General features: G+C 37.9%; 1 protein-coding gene across 9 annotated transcripts in view; it reads right to left on the minus strand.

Moving 5' to 3' along the window:
- ADD3 (adducin 3) overlaps nucleotides 1–20,285 on the minus strand; it is a 132,491-nt gene that overhangs the window by 36,905 nt on the left and 75,301 nt on the right. For 5 of the 9 annotated variants that reach the window (XM_027529531.1, XM_027529526.1, XM_027529530.1 and 2 more), the window contains exon 2: nucleotides 10,542–10,589. The exons of the other annotated variants lie outside the window; for them this stretch is intronic. The gene's annotated coding sequence lies outside the window, so the exon portion shown is untranslated. The remainder of the gene's footprint in view (nucleotides 1–10,541; nucleotides 10,590–20,285) is intronic. 9 annotated transcript variants of the gene reach the window in all.

Raw genomic sequence — 20,285 nt, forward strand, 5'->3', positions numbered from 1 at the left:
AGGCTCACATTACAAATTCTTTAGCTTTTCTTCAAAATTAAGTGTATATACAGAATTTCTTCAAAATTAAGTGTATATACAGAAACTCTAGGGATAAGGATTCTCCGAAAGCTTTAAAATAATTGTTTAAAATGGCCCTTGCAAGACAGCCTTTTCAAAAAATAGTGAAGAAACTGTACATCCATAGGCAAAGGAAGAAAAAGAAAAAGAAAACCTCAACGTGAGTCTTGCTGTTGTTCAGTTGCTCAGTCTTGTCTGACTTCTTTGCACCTCCATGAACTGCAGCATGCCAGGCTTCTCTGTCCTTCACTATCTCCCTGAGTTTGTTGAAACTCATGTCCATTCAGTCAGTGATGTCACTCAACCATCTCATCTTCTGTCACCCTCTTCTCCTTTTGCCCTCAGTCTTTCCCAGCATCAGGATCTTTTCTAATGAGTCGGCTCCTTGCTCGTTAGGAGTGAGGTGATCAAAGTATTGGAGCTTCAGCTTCAGGACCAGTCCTTCCAATGAATATTCAGGGTTGATTTCCTTTAGGATTAACTGGTTTGATCTCCTTACTGTCCAAGGGACTCTCAACAGTCTTCTCCAGCACCACAGTTTGAAAGCATCAATTCTTTGGTGCTCAGCCTTCTTTATGGTCCAACTCTCACATCCATGCATGACTACTAGAAAAACCATAGCTTTGACTGTCCGGACCTTTGTTGGCAAAGTGATGTCTCTGCTTTTTTTTTTTTTTTTTTTTTATGTTTCTGCTTTTGAATATGCTGTCTAGGTTTGTCATAGCTTTTCTTCCAAGGAGCAACCTATGTCTTATACCTTATTAAAAAATTAACTCACTTCTAAGAATCTACCCAAAAGAACTGAAGACAGGTATTCAAATAAAAACCTGTGCATGAAATGTTCAAAGCTGTATTACTCACAATAGCCAAAAGGTGAAAACACTCCAAATGTTCATCAACTGATGAATGGATAAACAATAACTGTAGTGTAGCCATATATGGAATATTTATCCATAAAAGAAATGAAGTATTGATACATCTACAATATGAATGAACCTCAAAAACATTAGCTAAGTGAAAGAAGCCAGACACAAAAGGCCACATGTTTTACAATTTCACTTATATGAAACATACAGAATGGGCAAATTCACGGTACGGAAAGTAGACTGATGACTGGAAGGGGTGGGAGTCGGGGGAGAAATGGGGAGCGACTGCTTAATGGGTACTGGGTTTCTGTTTGAGATGATGAAAAAGTTCTGGATCTAGATGGTGGGGATGGCTGTACAGTATTATGAATGTACTTAGTGCCACTGAATTATATACTTTGAATGGCAAATTTTATGTTATACATATTTTACCATGATAAAAAATTAACTCAAAACAGAAACTACAAATCATTTAGGAAAAAAATCTTCAGGATCTAGGCCCAGGCAGTGTTCACAGATTTGACACCAAAACATGATCCATAAGAGAAAAACTGACAAATTGAGCTTCCCCTCAATTTTAAATATTTATCTGCAAAAGACACCGTTAAGATGAAAAGACAAGCTATATGCCATGACAAAATATTTGCAAACCACACATCTGACAGAGGACTAGAATGTATAATATATAACAAACTCTCAAAACTCAGAAGTAAAAAGAAATCAAACAATTCAATTAGAAAATGGGCAAAAAGACAGGAACAGCCATTTCACTGAAAAGGATACATGGTAGAAAAGCACATGAAAAGATGTTTAACATCATTAGTTATTACTGATAGTAGACCACATACAGGACTGAGTGAGAAATGTGTGCTCAGAGGTGCCCAACTCTTCTGCGACCCCATGGACTGCAGCCTGCCAGGCTCTTCTGTTGTGGGATTTCTCAGGCAATTAATACTGGAGTGGGTTGCCATTTCCTTCTCCAGGGGACCTTCCAGACTCACGGACTGAACCCATGTCTCCTACTTTGGCAGGCAGATTCTTTACCACTGAGCCACCTGAAAAGCCAGTAGTTATTAGGGAAACACAAATTAAAATCAACTACACAGGTCCTGGTCCCAGAAAGGCTAAAACAAACAAAAAATAATGATAATCTTAAATGCTGGAGAGGGTACAGAGAAACTGGATCCCTTGCACCTTGATAGTGGGAACATAAAATGGTAAGCAATTTCAGCAAACGTTTGGTATTTTAAAAAACAAAACATGCAACTATGAAATGATTCAACAATTGATCTCCTGGTCATTTAATCAAAAAAAAAAAAAGGAGAACATAAGTTCACACAATGTCACAGTCTGTATACAAATGTTCACAGTAGTTTTTGTTGTAACAATCAAAGACTAGAAACAATCTAGATATCCTTTGACACATGAATGATGAAACAAACTGTGGTATATCCATACTAGAAAATATTATACACACAATAAAACGGAATGAATTACTGACACACATAATAGCTTGAATAAATCTCTAGTGAATCACAATTGAGTTAAAAAAAAAAAAGCCAATTCCAAAAGATTACATACAGCATGATTTCATTTATATCATGTTCTTTGAATGACAAAGTTATAGGAGTGGGGGATAGATTCGTGGCTGTGGAGGGAGAGAGGAGTACACAGGAGGAAGGAAGGCATGCAGGGTTATAAAAGGAGAGATCCTTGTGGTGATGGAACTCTTTTCTGTCCTGACTACGGTGGTGGATACATGAACATACACGAGATAAAACTGCACAGAACTAAACTCACAAACATACATACAAGTGACTTACAAGCAAAACTGAAAATCTGAATAAGACGAATGGATTACCACAATGTCAATATCCTGACTGTGATATTACACTATGGTTTTATAAGATGTCACCACTGAGGGAAAGTAAATGAAGGGTGGGGCTTCCCCATTGGCTCACAAGGTAAAGAATCTGCCTGCAATGCAGTAAATCCTGTATTCAATCCCTGGGTCAGGAAGATCCCCTGGAAAAGGGAATGTCTACCCACTGCAGTATTCCTGCCTGGAGAATTCCATGGGCAGAGGAGCCTGAAGGGCTACGGTCCATGGCGTCACAAAGAGTTGGACATGACTGAGCGATTAATACTACTTCAAGATGAAGGGTACACAGGGTCTCTGTATTCTTATAATTGCATGCGAATCTATGATTATCTCAAACTTTGAAAATTTAAGTTTAAAAAGGCCATTCCATAATGATGGAAAAAGTCAAATTGCTAGTTTCTATTTTACATAAAAATGTGATCAACTCTACAGCAGAATAAACCTTACATTGTAGTCATTTTTTGGATATTTTCTGTACCAGAATGTATTTTAAAAGCAGTTCTGTCAATACAACTAAACTGAATATGAATAAAAACACATACATTCCATTAGCATCAACTGGTCACTGAAAAATACTTCTCATGATGATTAGAGTAACTTTGAAATTTATCATCTGGTTACATAGTAATTTACTCAAATTAAGGTCAGTCAGAATATGAAGCCCCCAGCAGAAAATAAAATATTGTAAAAAGCATTTAATGGATACTGTTCAGATTTCACTACTAGTCTTTATAAACCAGGGGACATAGCGAGTGGAAATACTAACTCAACTGTTGGTTCTGTTAAGGAAATGTAAAAAATCTTGCTGTGGTCGGATCAATTTAATATTATTGCTTTCTATGAGACATAAAGTCACTGAGAAGTAGCTTGTTTCAGGTCCAAGAGCTAGCAAGTGGTAGATCAGGGATTTAAATTTACTTTGTTGATTCAGTTCAGTCGCTCAATTGTGTCTGACTCTTTGCAATCCCATGGACTGCAGCACGCCAGGCTTCCCTGTCCATCACCAACTCCTGGAGTTTACTCAAACTCAAGTCCATTGAGTCGGTAATGCCATCCAACCATCTCATCCTCGGTAGTCCCCTTCTCCTCCCACTTTCAATCTTTCCCAGCATCAGGGTCTTTTCAGATGAGTTGGTTTTTCGCATCAGGTGGCCAAAGTACTGGAGTTTCAGCTTCAACATCAGTCCTTCCAATGAATATTCAGGACTGATTTCTTTAGGATGAGCTGGTTATATCTCCTTGCAGTCCAAGGGACTCTCAAGAGGCTTCTCCAACACCACAGTTCAAAAGCATCAATTCTTCGGTGCTCAGCTTTCTTTATAGTCCAACTCTCACATCTGTAAATGACTACTGGAAAAGCCATAGCCTTGACTAGATGGACCTTTGTTGGCAAAGTGATGTCTCTGCTTTTTAAGAAGCTGTCTAGGCTGGTTATAACTTTTCTTCCAAGGAGCAAGCATCTTTTAATTTCATGGCTGCAATCACCATCTGTGGTGATTCTGGAGCTCCAAAATATAGTCTGTCCCTGTTTTACTGTTTCCCCATCTATTTCCCATGAAGTGATGGGACCAGATGTCATGATCTTAGTTTTCTGAATGTTGAGTTTTAAGCCAACTTTTTCACTCTCCTCTTTCACTTTCATCAAAAGTCTCTTTAGCTCTTCGCTTTCTGCCATGAGGGTGGTGTCATCTGCATATCTGAGGTTATTTCTCCTGGCAATCTTGATTCCAGCTTATGCTTCATCCAGTCGAGGTCTTCTCACGGTGTACTCTGCATATAAGTTAAATAAGCAGGGTGACAATATGCAGCCTTGACATATTCTTTTCCCGATTTGGAACCAGTCTGTTGTTCCATGTCCAGTTTTAACTGTTGTTTCTTGACCTGCATACAGATTTCTCAGGAGGCAGGTCAGGTGGTATGGTATTCCCATCTCTTTCAGAATTTTCCACAGTTTGTTGTGATCCACACAGTCAAAGGCTTTGGCATAGTCAATAAAACAGAAGTAGATGTTTTTTTGAAATTCTCTTGATTTTTTGATGATCCACTGGATGTTGGCAACTTGATCTCTGGTTCCTCTGCCTTTTCTAAATACAGCTTGAACATCTGGAAGTTCACGGTTCATATATTGGTGAAGCCTGGCTTGGAGAATTTTGAGCATTACTTTGCTAGTGTGTGAGATGAGTGCAACTGTGCAGTAGTTTGAGCATTGCCTTTCTTTGGGACTGGAATGAAAACTAACCTTTTCCAGTCCTGTGGCCACTGGGAAGTTTTCCAAATTTGCTGGCATATTGAGTGCAGCACTTTCACAGCATCATCTTTTAGGATTTGAAATAGCTCAAATGGAATTCCATCACCTCCACTAGATTTGTTCTATGTGATGCTTCCTAGGGCCCACTTGACTTCGCATTCCAGGATGTCTGTTTGTTGATTAGAGAAGATTAACGCCCAGGGTCTTAATCACAAGTCAGATTCAGGCAGGGGTAACTAGTAGTTTCTTTTCAAATGCTAATTCAAGCCACTATTCAGTGGCACTGAGGGGTTGAAAAGATTTTACTCAGGTCCCAGAAGAAATACCAGAATTGCCATGGCTTAGAAGAGAGTCAGCATCTTCACCAATATGGAGCCCTAAGGAAGCATGTTTAAAGGGAAGTAAGTAGTAGATTCTAGTTTCTCTTAACTCTGAACAACTAATTCTAAGCATAAAGGTTTCTGCTTCTGGGTGATATTTAAAACAACTCAGTTCTAGGACTCCTTTTCTTTAAAAGTAACCAATCCTATTACACAGTCATGTTTTCTACCACTTCAGAACAATATGACAGCACAAACCAGTTTGAACTCCACTGATGGGAAAAATAGTCTTTCAACAATGTTCTTCGAATTGAAAATGAGGCAGAAAACAGATTTTAAAAAGGTAATATTATAAAACACTATGGGTTTTCCTCTGGATATGCAGATTAGAAACAATATATCAAATATAAACAAAGTTCTAGCTTTAAAAATCTCATCCAAATATTTATGCAGTAACTAGTATGTATGTTTAAAGAACATTAGGTTCAAGTCATAATTAGATGAAACATTTTGGAATGATGGCTTTTGAACTTTTAAAAAATGGCGATCTACAATAAGAAATATATTTTATATTGTAATCACATACAAATACATGAGATGTATAACTGAAACAAATTCAGGACATGATACTAATACTTTCCCTTCAGTTCAGTTCAGTCCAGTCGCTCAGTCGTGTCGGGACTCTGCGACCCCATGAATTGCAGCACGCCAGGCCTCCCTGTCCATCACCAACTCCCGGATATGTGGTATATTCTGATATTTTCTATCTTAATCTCTTCCTTTAGAAAAATGTTGGTCAAATTTATTCATGATCTACTATTAAGTTGTAATCTACAGTTTGAAAAACACTGCCCTAGGCACTCTTAAGTCATGGTCAGATAAGAAATAGAAAGGAAAAGTGTGTGTGAGAGAGAGGAGGGAGGGAGATCGGGGGAAGAATATGTGCTAGAGAGATGGAAGGGAATAAGAAGTGATTCTTTGATTTTTTTTTAACAATAATATTTATGGCAGATTATAGCAATGAGATACTAGTGCTTTGAGGAATAACTAAATTTTCCTGCATTTGAATACTTAGAAAGTATTGTCCGTGTTATTTAATAACAGGGGTTTTTTTCCCTTCATTTTTTCTTGACTCACAGCTACTTCCACTTCACTTTTTGAGATCTCTCTGCTTATGTTTGTAGTCCCCACAAGGACAGAGTACTCCACAGCAGCGGCTGAATTGAATTATTTTACTATATCACAACTCCTTCCAAATCAATCTGGTTTGTGTTACTTCTAGGCTGGGAACGGTAAAAACAATCCTATGAAAAGTTATTACTTATAAAAAGTCTTTCCAAACTTGAAATTCTTGGTACTTTTAACAGCTTTCTCCAGAACATAAGCAAAAAGATGGGTGTACTTTTCAAGTACCAGGCCCATTGTTTCATATTTAAAACAACAATCAAATATATGCCAAGACTTCAAAGCAGCATATTTGGTTAACAACAACAATAACAAATGCTGGTTTATTTAGTTTTTCTTGATGAAAGTTACTATAAAATTGTGAACATATTTATAGTTCTAGAAAACAACTTAGACTCTGCATAAACTATGACAAGCCACATCAGATCCACCAGTGCAGTTTTTATTCATCTTACACTGTAAAATACATGAATTACTTTCAACTGCTAGCCAAAATTTTATATACAAATGACATGGAAATTGATAGATATGGAAAACTGAACTAGAAGTAGATAAAAGCCAAGGGAAAAAAAAAAAAAAAAGCTATTGAGTGGCACTGAGTAATAGATGGCACTTTCTAAATGCCCAAATGGAAGAAGATTTAATTAGCCCATGAAGCATTGTGATCTTATCGCTATAATGGCTACTGATTCTGAGAGTTCTCTTGGAGTATTTCAGACTAGAATCAATGAACACATTTTACTGATAAGAGGAAACTACACGCAGAAGTGTTGAGCAATTTTTCTAAAGCTACAATGCTCAAGTATGAGATACTGCTATAAAATTATATTAACATTAGTAATACCATATCAATCACAGAGAGCCCCATGGTCAAAATTTATGCCTCAAATGAAATATAAGAAAAAAACAAGGCCCACCATACACAAGTATTTTATAAATACTATTGACTGAGAGGAACAGGCTATAAAGAAAGCCTAAAAATCCTAGTGCTTATAAATGGACTTAATGTTATGATTGTCTGTCTAGCATGCACAGAAAAGTAGATGCACAAATGAGGTAGCTGTATAGTGGTGCTTTGCATGACTGAAATGACCTAACACATTTTCTTTAAAAATAACTAGACTTTTAAAAATTAAATTATGTAAAGTTTAAAAATAAAATAAAATTAAAAAAAAAATTTAACTCGGGAAAAAAAGAAGTATCTACTAACGTATTACTAGTAAATTAAGGCTCTTTTTCATTTTAATTCTTTACAGGCTTTGAAGCAAAAATTAAGAGAACAGCCAGTCCAAATCTCTAGTTTTCTAGATTAGATAACTAATGAAAGAGGTCTTCATTCAGAGACATGCCCAAGATTATACACCTAACACCATCAGGGTGATCTAAGTTCTCCTAGCTCTTTATGCAACACAATATTGCTTCCTCATTAGTTGGCCTTCTTTTCTATCAGTACTCAGCAACCCAGATAAATAAGATACATAAGAACAAGGAGTATTAGGAGATGGGCAGACCAAGAAGTTTAATAAGATAGGCAAAGATGAGTAGTATCATAAAATATCACAGAACATTCCATACAATTTTGATTTTCAAACAAAGAGGAACTAATTAACACATGTGGGGTAAGGGTCCTTAAACTGGCTCAAGTCCATATGAGAATACCACCACCTGGGCAATGATTACTCTTTTGGAAGTTGTAATTGTTACCTAACAGATAACTGTTATGTCGTAATTAGAATTATCAGAATGACATTGACTGTGCCCTGGGTTAACAATAAATTATGTTCAGGTTTACATTTGTATCTCTAAAGTTAATTTAGCATCACTTGAAAAAAACTTGAGGGCCTTTAACTGTGTTCAGTGTTCAGTGAATTGAACTGTGTTCAATTCAGTTGCTCAGTCGTGTCCAACTCTTTGCGATCCCATGGAGTGCAGCACGCCAGGCTTCTCCCTGTCCATTACCAACTCCCGGAATTTACTTAAACTCATGTCCATTGAGTCAGTGATGCCATCTAACCATCTCATCTGATGTATAATGAAGCAAATCCATCCTCAGAAAAAAATTATGTTGGCAGTAATTCCACTGTATAGATTAAAAAAAAAAAAACAACCCTGAGATTTAGCAATTTGCTTTGGACTACCAAACAAGGAATTAACTCACAGTTATAGATCTTAATTAGGTGTGGAAGAATGGACCAAAAAGATGGAACATCTCATTTCCTAGAAGTACATACAGCTACTACAAACTTAATTATTGTTTTTCTTTACTGGGCACCTGAAAATATATTCTAGAATTACAATACTCAGCTCCAAAACAGAAATGATAAATATTCTCAAAGTAGTAAAGTGAAAAAGTCTTGTATGGCTACCAAAAACTGGTATAAATTTAATTCTCTGTGGCCTATTGCCAAAATCCTAAAACTGATCCAAATCATTCTTAAATTTCTGAATCCTTTTTCTGTTCTTCTGAAATGACTCCTATTGCTGTTTTTTAGTCACTAAGTTGTGTCCAACTCCTTTGAGACTCCATGAACTATAGCCTGCTAGGCTCCTCTGTCCACGGGGTTTTCCAGGCAAGAATACTGGTGTGGGTTTCCATTCCCTTCTCCAGGGGATCTTCCTGACTCAGGGACTGAACTGGTGTCTCCTGCATTGGCAGGCGGATTCTTCATCAGTGAACCACCTGGGAAACCTTACTTCTGTTGAGTACACCTTTAAAATAAAACTATAAACTCTAAGCTTCAACACAAAAGTCTAGGAAACAATGAATCTACAGTTGATCAGGAAAAGATACTATTGATTTGGGCCTGAGTTAAAAATTCAACTTAACTCAAAAAACTAAAATAGAATACCATATGACCCAGCAATTCCAATTCCGGGTATATATCCAGAAAAACAAAAACACTGATTGAAAAGATACATGCACCCCAATGTCCAAAGCAGCACTATTTATACACACAAGATTCAGAAGCAACCCAAGTGCCAGACAAATGAATAAAGAAGATGTGGTGCATAGATATACAATGAAATACTACTCAGTCATGAGGGAAAAAAATTAAATTCTACCATGTGCAGCAATATGGATGGATCTGGAGAATATTAACCTTAGTGAAATAAGTCAGAGAAAGACAGCTACTGTACGACATCACTTATATGTGCAATCTAAAGAAAAAAAGTACATGCAAAACAGAAACAGACTCACACATGTAGAAACAAACCAGTGGTTACCAAAGGTGGGAGAGGAGGAGGGAGCAGATCAGGGGACTGGAGTTAAGAGGTAACCATCTACTATGTATAAAACAGATAAACAACAAGGGATTTTGTTTAACTTCTTGTAAATTGCAAAATTTTAAAATTGTAAATTGTAAAAATTGTATTTTTGTACAATTATATTGTATAGCACAGGAAATTATAGTCATATCTTATAATAACTTTTAATGGAGTATAATCTGTAAAAATAGGGAATCACTATGTTGCACACCTGAAATTAATATTGTAAATCAACTATACATCAATTTAAAAAAATCTATCTTAAAGTCAAGGAAAACAATGCCAACAATAATAAAACAAACTAATAACAGTAACAACAACGCTTCATGTTTCTAAGGGTCTTGTACTTAATGGAAACTGACAGCTGGCTCAGCATACATTAAAAAAACCGACAAAAGGAACGTATCAGTTGGAGAGCACAGCTATGGGAGTATTTTGGCTTCAAACTGTTTTATAAATAAATGTAATACTTCTAACTAAGATAAACTATTTTCTCAAACATGAAAAATATATCCTGTGCTTGAATAACTGGAACACAGAGTAGTTCTATATAATCATAATACATGTTGTTCAAGTAGGTCCTTGCTGGGTTACACTGAGCAGGGTGATTCAAAGACTAAAGACATTCACTGTTGGACAAACAAAATGAATCTAATTTCTTTCTCACTAAGGTATTAACAGTTGATGAAGAATATTTCATTGATCAACATTACCTGTTTAAAGGAACAGTGAGCTGGTCTTCTGTATTTGAAGAGTAGGGGCTGTGGAAAAGAGAGAAAGTCACTTGCTTAGACATTGCTGCTGCTAAGTCGCTTCAGTCGTGTCCGACTCTGTGCGACCCCATAGACGGCAGCCCACCAGGCCCTGCCATCCCTGGGATTCTCCAGGCAAGAACACTGGAGTGGGTTGCCATTTCCTCCTCCAATGCATGAAAGTGCAAAGTGAAAGTGAAGTCGCTCAGTCGTGTCCGACCCTCAGCGACCCCATGGACTGCAGCCTACCAGGCTCCTCAGTCCATGGGCTTTTCCAGGCAAGAGTACTGGAGTGGGGTGCCATTGCCTTCTCCTAGACATTGCTAGGACTGGAAAAAATGTTCGTCAGTAAACTGAAAAAAAAAAAAAACTCATTATAAATAGGTCAAATTGACCAGTTCTAATGGGCATGCAAGGGACAGAGTTACAAACTTGAAGACATGAACTAAAAGTTCAGAAGAAGTGTAATTTCCTGAAGCCTAAACTTAAATCACTTTTTAGGCTTAGCTCAAATTGCTCCCAACATGAATCATTTGAAAAAGCAAATATAAAACTGATTTTAAATATAAATATATATATATATATATTCCTGTAAAATGATGAGTAAAACAACCAGAGAGAGAGGAACTCTCTTAAGTATCTTACAGAATTCAAAAACACATGGCCTCGGTGCCTATACCCTCCTTTCTACAAAATATGATGAACGTTCTGTATCTGTCCCTTCAGTCATCATTTGTCTTCAACATGAAGTGTATTTGGAAATGGTTAGGAAAAAACCATAAGGTGGATTTTTTTTTCCCCCCTAAGAGAAAGTTGACAGAGACTAGTGGATTGATTACTCAAATGTGCCTCTAAGACATTTAGTTTCTGTTATTAAGTCCCCTGGTATCAGTGAAAATTTTTAAATTGAGATCCAGGAAACTATCCAAAACCTGACAGCTCATGATAAATGAGAGGTTTTAAAAAGTGGAATCACTGGAGATTATGATTTTTAAAGAAAGAGGCACTGCTCTCAGTTTCTGGAGATACCTTAAATCTTTGGCTCTTTACTATTTAGTCCTGGAAAAAAGCTTAAAAAAAAAAATTTATTCGTGCAGCACTGAGCTTGAAAAATTTAAAGTTGCCACTTTTGACATTTTCTTGAGAGGAATGTTTGAGGAAAATTCACTCTTACCTATTTCTGCATATCTCCTCTGAAACCTCAGGAAAATTTTTCCAAAGTGAGTATCAGAATACAAGTTATATATAAAACTTAACTCCTTCAAATTCCAACCTTACATATACCTATTTTTTAAAAAATTCTGAACTCAAGAAATTCTAGTTCCTCATTCTGAAGAGATGCAAACGGTCCTACAAAAGTTCATTACAGTATTAAAAACAAGTTGAATTTGCAAAATAAAACATTCACCCAAAAGGCTGGTCTAGAAAACTGAGTTGTTATTGTAGATGGTGCTTCTAATGTCCATTCCTAATGTCATCACTGTGACCAGTGGAGACAGGAGGAAGGCTGACACAGAAAATATGAGGCAAGGTTTCTTATTTTAAAAATTGAAAGGAAAACATACAGAAAATGTTAAAGAACCCAAAGTATGAGTTAGTTCCAAGAATTCATTTTGTTCTACTATTTCAGGTATCTCAACTAAGGATTTATGAATTTTATGATTATAAATTATAAAATACAGCTGTAAAAAGTCAATCCAAAAGCTGTAGGTAACTCAATACATAGCTCCTGCAAAGAAATCTGATTTGAAGAAGTTCCTCCCACCAGATTTTGGATGGTTAAGTAGGATTTCAAGATCATCACAACCTCATCTGTTTTCTTTCTATGGAAAGTCTAAGACTGAGTCATGAAAATGTAATTTATTAAGCACAGGTAATAATGGGGCTTCCCAGGTGGCTCAGTGGTAAGGAACCCACCTGCCAATGCAGGAGATGCATTCGGTTCGATCGGGTTCAATCCCTGGGTCAAGAAGATTCCCCTGGAGGAAATCCACAGAAGTATTCTTGCCTGGGAAATCCCATGGACAGGGGAGCCTGGTGGGCTGCTGTCCAGGAGGTCGCAAAGAGTCAGACATGACTGGAGCAACTGAGCACACACAGGCACACACAGGTAAGAGTACTTGAAAATCATTTCCAAAAATACTGGTCATAACCTGTCATTCAGAACTCCGATAATGGTTTTAAATGGAAGTCCATGAAAAGAGATGTTTATCAACCACAAAATTTTTTTTTAATTTTTTAAATCTATTTCTGTGGAACTATTATTTTCAAATGAATTATGCTTTAAATCTAAAAATTTTTACTACATACTGTACTGGGTTGAATAGTATCCCCTAAAATTCATATCATTACCTAAGACTGTGACTTTATTTGAAAATAAGGTTTTAATTTGTAATCAAATTAAAATGAGGTCATAAAGATTAGTGTCTTTATAAGAAAAAACTGAGATGTAGACACAAAGACACACAAGGGAAAAAGCCACGTGATGATGGAGGCACAGACTGAAGTGATGCAGCCACAAGCCTAGGAGCACCAAAGACTGCCAGCAACTACCACAGGCTAGAAGACAGACACAAAACGGATTTTCCCTCAGAGCCACCACAAGAAACCAATCCTGCTGACACCCTAATTTTGGACTTCTGGGCTCAAGAACCGTATGAGAATAAATTTCTGTTGTTTTCAGCCACTCATTTTGTGGTACTTTGTTATGGTAGCCCTAGGAAACTAACATACATACTGTTCCAATGGAATTTCCATCCTAATAACACCTATTTTAGGAGGCATTTTACCATCACAACAGTGGGGGAGGACAGCACATGTTTGCAAAATCAAAGTCAGCTCTTTAGGAATGACAGAAATCAAAACAGCAAGCCAAATGACATTTGATATAAGGGCAATGCAACATAAATGTCTTCCACGATGGCATGATTTTCACAAACTATCACAATGTTAGACAGAGAAACACCATTCCCGAGAAAATCTGAAGCAAAAAGATAAGAATGTTCCTGTTATGTCAGATTCTGAACAGAAATTTCTTTGTAAAACTCCATGAAGATTCACAATGAACATCAACCACAAGTGAAAGATGCAGTGGGCGCTACTGGTTCCATCACAGCTGAAACAGTTAAGGCAGTTATCAAGTTATAAAACATTTCAGTCTGATGGAATGTCTTTTCATTAAGCAAGAGTGAATTTAAAAAGGCATTCACTCACTTTCATCAGGTTTCCTGTCATGTGTACATACAAGCTGCATTTCTGCCCTTTTCCCCACATTCAGTTCAGTTCAGTTGCTCAGTCATGTCCGACTCTTTGTGACCCCATGAATCGCAGCACGCCAGGCCTCCCTGGTCCATCACCAACTCCTGGAGTTCACTCAGACTCACGTCCATCGAGTCAGTGATGCCATCCAGCCATCTCATCCTCTGTCGTCCTCTTCTCCTCCTGCCCCCAATCCCTTCCAGCATCAGAGTCTTTTCCAATGAGTCAACCACGAGGTGGCCAAAACACTGGAGTTTCAGCCTCAGTATCATTCCTTCCAAAGAAATCCCAGGGCTGATCACCTTCAGAATGGACTGGTTGGATCTCCTTGCAGTCCAAGGGACTCTCAAGAGTCTTCTCCAACACCACAGTTCAAAAGCATCAATTCTTTGGCGCTCAGCTTTCTTCACAGTCCAACTCTCACATCCATACATGACCACTAGAAAAACCATAGCCTTGACTAGACCCTAAACCCTAACCTGTAGATTCAGCATCATGCCAAGCTCTGGGGGCCCACAGGATTACAAGAAACCTTAAGAAACTAGTTTAGCAGCTCAGCATCAGGTTAGACCTGCTGCTGCTGCTCTCACTCTGATGTTTGACTTTCACTTTAGCAATACTTTTATCGGATTATTAATAATCAAACTCTGTTCTCTCTTAGCCATTCCACTCACTCAAAAGTGAAAGTGTTAGTTGTTCAGTTGGGTCCAACTCTTTGCCACCCCATAGACTGTAGCCCGCCAGGCTCCTCTGTCCATGGAATTCTCCAGGCAAGAATACTGGAGTGGGTTGCCATTCTCTTCTCCAGGGGATCTTCCTGACCCAGGGACTGAACCTGGGTTTACCTGCATTGCAGGCAGATCCTTTACCGTTTGAACCACCAGGGAATCTCTTTCTTGCTTTTCTATCAGGTAACTCCAAAATACTTTCAAAAGTATTTTAAGTATTTCTAAAGACCCTCTTTCCCAGATTTTAGTCTTAGATCCTTCTATCAGTTCTACTGTTCCCTGAGGTAACCTAATAGCACAAATCTTGACTTTTAGCAGGGGACTGCTGATGCCATGCAGACTTCCCCGGTTTTAATTCCCATCCAGACTTCTACCAATGGCCACCCTTTCCAAATCACCCTGTTCCTATGCTCTGCCTACAGGCCAGGGTTTGAAACCTACTGTCCAACCTCCCTTACACTAATAGTCTTACACCTGGGCTTTTTCCTACTGCCTGTTTCGAGGAATCTGTCCTGTCCTCAAGGGTCTTGCCTGGATTCCAAATCTGAATGGCATTCAGCCATTCCAACTCTGTTACTAACACCATCCTTCTTAGTAATTTAGCTTTTGCATTTTCCCATTAAACAAATTACACCAGAAGTTTTAAAAACACAATTTTTGAATGTTTTTATGAGGAGGTGAGGGGTAATGGCCAGTAGTCAACACTTCCTGAGCATCTTGTATTACCTAACATTGTTTTAAGAAGGTGGCATATTTTAACTCATTTAATCCTCGTAATAACCTTAGGCAGGTAGATGCTATTACCACACTCAGTTTACAAACAAAGAAATAGCATATTAAAGTTACATGTCCAAGGTCACACACCAGTGAGCATGTAGCTATGATATAAACTCAAGCATATGGGCTCCAGAACCTACACTATGTTGCATCTTGACCTTTTACTATACCTGTCCCCATCACTCAACTGCAAGGTTTTCAGATTTTGAGTCATTTCAAATTTATACCTAGTTAAGCTCCTTTGGTAAATGTTTCCAACTCCTCCTCTATCTACTCAGCTCCAAATCCAAGTCCCCACCTCTAGTGTGAACCACTTGATAAGATGTATGTTTTCATAGATTGTATTTTCTTACAATCAAGTTTACCGGAGTGTAAAAGCATGAAGTACAGAGTGTGACTCTCAGGAATTTGATTATCAAGTCAATAATAAATAAGCAAAATCCCTCAATTAACTAAATTTTATCTTCTGCAAAGTATAATCTAAAACTGTAACTGTGAGCTTTAGAAAGAGGTGAGGGGAGTCCTTTGGATCCTAATGTCTAGATTACATATGCTTCATTATTTCATCTAGAACTGTGTTAGACATTTACTGCCATGCTGCTGCTGCTGCTGCTACGTCGCTTTAGTTGTGTCCGACTCTGTGCGACCCCATAGACGGCAGCCCACCAGGCCCTGCTGTTCCTGGGATTCTCCAGGCAAGAACACTTGAGTGGGTTGCCATTTCCTTCTCCCATGTGTGAAAGTGAAGTCGCTCAGTCGTGTCCAACTCTAGCGACCCCATGGACTGCAGCCTACCAGGCTCCTCCGTCCATTGTATTTTCTAGGCAAGAGTACTGGAGTGGGGTGCCATTGCCTTCTCCGATTTACTGCCATATAGGCTTGTCAATTCATTTAAAGAGGTCTAGATTCTGACCTGGTATAAAATAAGATTTAGCCTTGAGAAGTAAGCCTAGTCAGTATGAGTAAGAATCCTGAAAATGTGTGTGCACACATTTTGGTATTTTATGACAATTCATAGAAGAGAAAAGAGACTGAGATTCTTTTCAGACATGAACATTGAGAAGACTGAAGATGATGGGAAGATAAAGAGACTACCACCGAAACCTCTAATCCACAGCTAGAAACAGAGTCTTAATAAAAAGTTAAAAAAAAATGTTAAAGAAGATCTAAAAAATCTAATGTCAAATTCAGTGGAAAAGAGAAAACATTAAAACAACATCTCTAATTTATGGAGGCAAGCTTATTAAAAACAAGAGGCTGAAAAATACCTTTGTAAGGATAACAGAGAAACAACCAGCATTTATAAATCTAAATGACAACTCCTCCAAGAAATAAATACTGCCTTCCCTAATATTATCTAATTACAACCAAAAGAGGAAGAGCATCTCTAGAATTTAAAGGTGTTAAGAGTATTATTACAAAGTACTACCCTCTCATGTCTCCATAGGAAGAGACAGGTCCCAGGAGAGACTGTGACTTGCCCCAGTCCCTCAATTTATCTGACTCAAGATTTTTCTCCTTATCTAGAGCAGCATATGCTATAAAGAATGCTGATCACACGATCTCTCAATGTAAGAGAAGATTAAATATGAACAACATTTAAAAAAATATTTTAACTAAAGGTTTTGGCAATAAACTAATTTTAAAAGCTACTGTACATTAAATGTTAACTTTCATGAAAAAGAAAAATCACCTAGTGCCTCAAGCATCAGTTTCTTGAGTTTAAGGGGTTTGTAGGTATGTATCCCGGAGAAGGCAGTGGCACCCCACTCCAGTAGCCTTGCCTGGAAAATCCCAGCGATGGAAGAGCCTAGTGGGCTGCAGTCCATGGGGTTGCTAAAGGTCGGACATGACTGAAGCGACTTAGCAGCAGCAGCAGCAGCAGCAGGTATGTATCCAGGGTTAAAAACACACAAAACAGACTTTCTTGGTGTGTGCTTTCGTAAGAATTTAGAGTCATTTATACCTTTTTTAGATAATGAGAACACTTCTTTTTTAAACTTTCAAGGTAATTCACTAGGGAGAATGTATTTTATGACTCAGCTTTTTGTGCCCACTCATACATGCCTGAAGGGTCCACTTAAATTGCTTGCTATATTTTACACTCAAGCTTGGAGTAGGATTCTTGTTTTTCTGATGCTCACAAAGACTAGACTCACAGTTTAGTTCTATACAGCCTATTTAGCTGGATTTAAAGCCTGCATCAAGACTTTATTGTCAAATAAAAAGCAATCTTCATGGAGCTTGGTAACTTAAGTAGCTCTCCAGAGTTTGGTAAATGCTTTGTGTCTACTTTTGATCTCTACTGTCAGGGGAGGGTATTCTATAAAGTTGTAAAGTATTATTTTAAACATCTAAAAGGTAATACGGATACTACAATCTTGGGTTCACTGTTACATCTGAGTTAACACAAAGTTACCTACCATAATTTTCCAAACATAACCATTTTCTTAGTTATTCCCTAAAGTGTTTTTTTTTTTTTTTTAAAAGCATCCTGGATTCCCATCTATAAAAAAGAAATTATTCAGAATCAGACTAGGGGTTTCTAAAATTCAGGGTCTGAAAACAGGATGGAAAAAGTTTTAGGATCTCTCACCGATTTAGAGGAAAATGATGGCTCTCCCAAACAAAGCCGTTTCCCTAACTGATGCTCTGATCACCTTATTTCTCACACACTTGGAAAGTTTTCCCTGCTCATCTCCATCCAGCCGAATCTTAATCTACACCTTGCGGTCTATTAGAAAACCAACTCCTTCCATGATGGTTCCCCAGTCTCCTCCATCAGAGTTAGCCTCCCCATTCCCCCTCCCCAAAGCACTTAATCATAGTCTGTGTTGCCTCTGAATTGTTTATGTCTGTTTGCTCCAGTAACTGGGCCAACATTTTCCCTTTCTTCACTATCCACTTATATTTACTCAGTAAGGGTTTATTAAACTGAGTGAGGTGAGTAGGGCTACTGACTTATCCCATTCCCCAGTAAACTAGGGCAGAGAATCTAGAACAACTCTTGAAAACTGGGCTAATCACAGTTTGATCCGAATGGCCAGGCACCCAAGATGGCTGAGGTAGTGAGACGTGTGAAACGTCTGTAGCAGACTGAAAAGTAATCACAAAAAACTGTGAAGGTATAAAAAGAGCAATTTTAAAAAATCTATACTTAACCACTGTGTTCTGAGGCCAGATACAAATAATGCTACAAAATATCATCTTAATATAACCAAAAAAACTACTTATCCACTAATCCAGCTGTTAGATTGAGTATAAAGAGATATAAAGCACAGATCTAGGTCCTGCCCTTGAAGAATTTTTTAGTTTAACTATCGAGAATCAAAATTCTCTATCAACTACATGGAAAGAGACTGACAGTACAAGCCAGTTTATGACAAATGCCAAATGAGAGATAAATACAAGCAAGAATACTGGAGAATCCCAGGGACGGGGGAGCCTGTTGGGCTGCCGTCTATGGGGTCGCACAGAGTCGGACACGACTGAAGCGACTTAGCAGCAGCAGCAGCAGCAGCACCAACTGCTGGGTACAAAAGCCATGACAGTTAAAAAGAACAAAGAAGAAAAAAGTGCTTTAATAATGGAGATGAACTTTTGCAGGTTTACTCTACTCACTTCCTATCAACAGAGAGAGAAGAATAAATTATTCAGCTACGTTTTTGAGAGTATGAAAAATGTCCAGCAGTTACTGATGGTCAAACATATTCTGAAGCCTGGCCAAAGTTTTTTTTTGTAGGGTAACACTCAAAACAAAGCAAATATTGGCTTAGTTATGACACTTGTTGTTCTAATACATTAATAGCCTATTGTCCACTGTGGTTGTCTCAACAAGATAATACATTGAAAAACAGCGTTTCCTGATAGGAAGTGAATTCCCACTGAGTGTCACAGGACCCTGGCCAAAAGCTGGGCTCCAAAGTAGAAAAAGCAGTCCCTTCTGGGATTGCATACATAACAGACCAGAGTAATGATTAGACTATTTCTCTCTTGTTTAAAAAGCTTTCTGCTTCAGCTCAAACGACAATCTACTTGACTGATTTTGCTATCCTGGGACTATTTTTCTACAATGGTTTCAAATGTTTCAGACAAAGTTTGTTCAACATCCTGTAGGCAGAAGTATCCTGTATATTTCTAAACTCTGGAGAATTTCCTTAGTTGTAAATGCCACAATGGATGAAGTAACTTGACAAGGATATTGCGATATGTCATCAAGACATGGTGTGACCAGTTTCTAGTTTCATACAAGCAATTGTTTAAGCCATTATAAAATACAAGGTACAATAAGTGCAACAATAGGCAAAAATGAGGGCTCAATTACGTATCACAAATGTGTTTCATTTAGAATTTGATTAGTGGGACACTGATGTCACCAGCAGACCCACACTCAGAAGAGTAACTGACACTACCCTAAGAAGATATTAATACCCCTTATTAAATACCGGAAATATACTTTGTTTTCATTTATTTTCTCAAACTTGAAGAACTTTCTCTGCCCAGTTCTACTTACCAGTGGATACTGGAAAACTGCAACAATGGAAGAAATAACAGTTGTCATTTTAGTAGATTCTGGTGAGCCTGTCTGTCACCTGGCATTCCCACTATTTAATGCAGTTCTTGGCTCCTAGAAGGTCCTCAATACATTTTGATAAACTGAACTATGTCAAACAATTGACATGAAAACTAACATGCAACACTAGCATTATTTGGATAACAATCTCTCAGGTTTCAGGGAAGCACACTTATTCAAGGTATGTCAAGCTTTTTGCTAAGAAGCTAGGGTCACCAGCACGCGCACACACACACACACACACACACACACACACACACACAGACTCCTCTACTTTCATGCCAAGAAAATGTCTTCTTATCTCTCTGTTGTAATGATATAAATCAAATGAAGATATTCTTATTCCATTCTGCTTTCAGGATAGCTTTC

Source organism: Bos indicus x Bos taurus, chromosome 26 (assembly GCF_003369695.1).
Source record: "Bos indicus x Bos taurus breed Angus x Brahman F1 hybrid chromosome 26, Bos_hybrid_MaternalHap_v2.0, whole genome shotgun sequence".
Taxonomy (NCBI): Eukaryota; Metazoa; Chordata; class Mammalia; order Artiodactyla; family Bovidae; genus Bos; species Bos indicus x Bos taurus.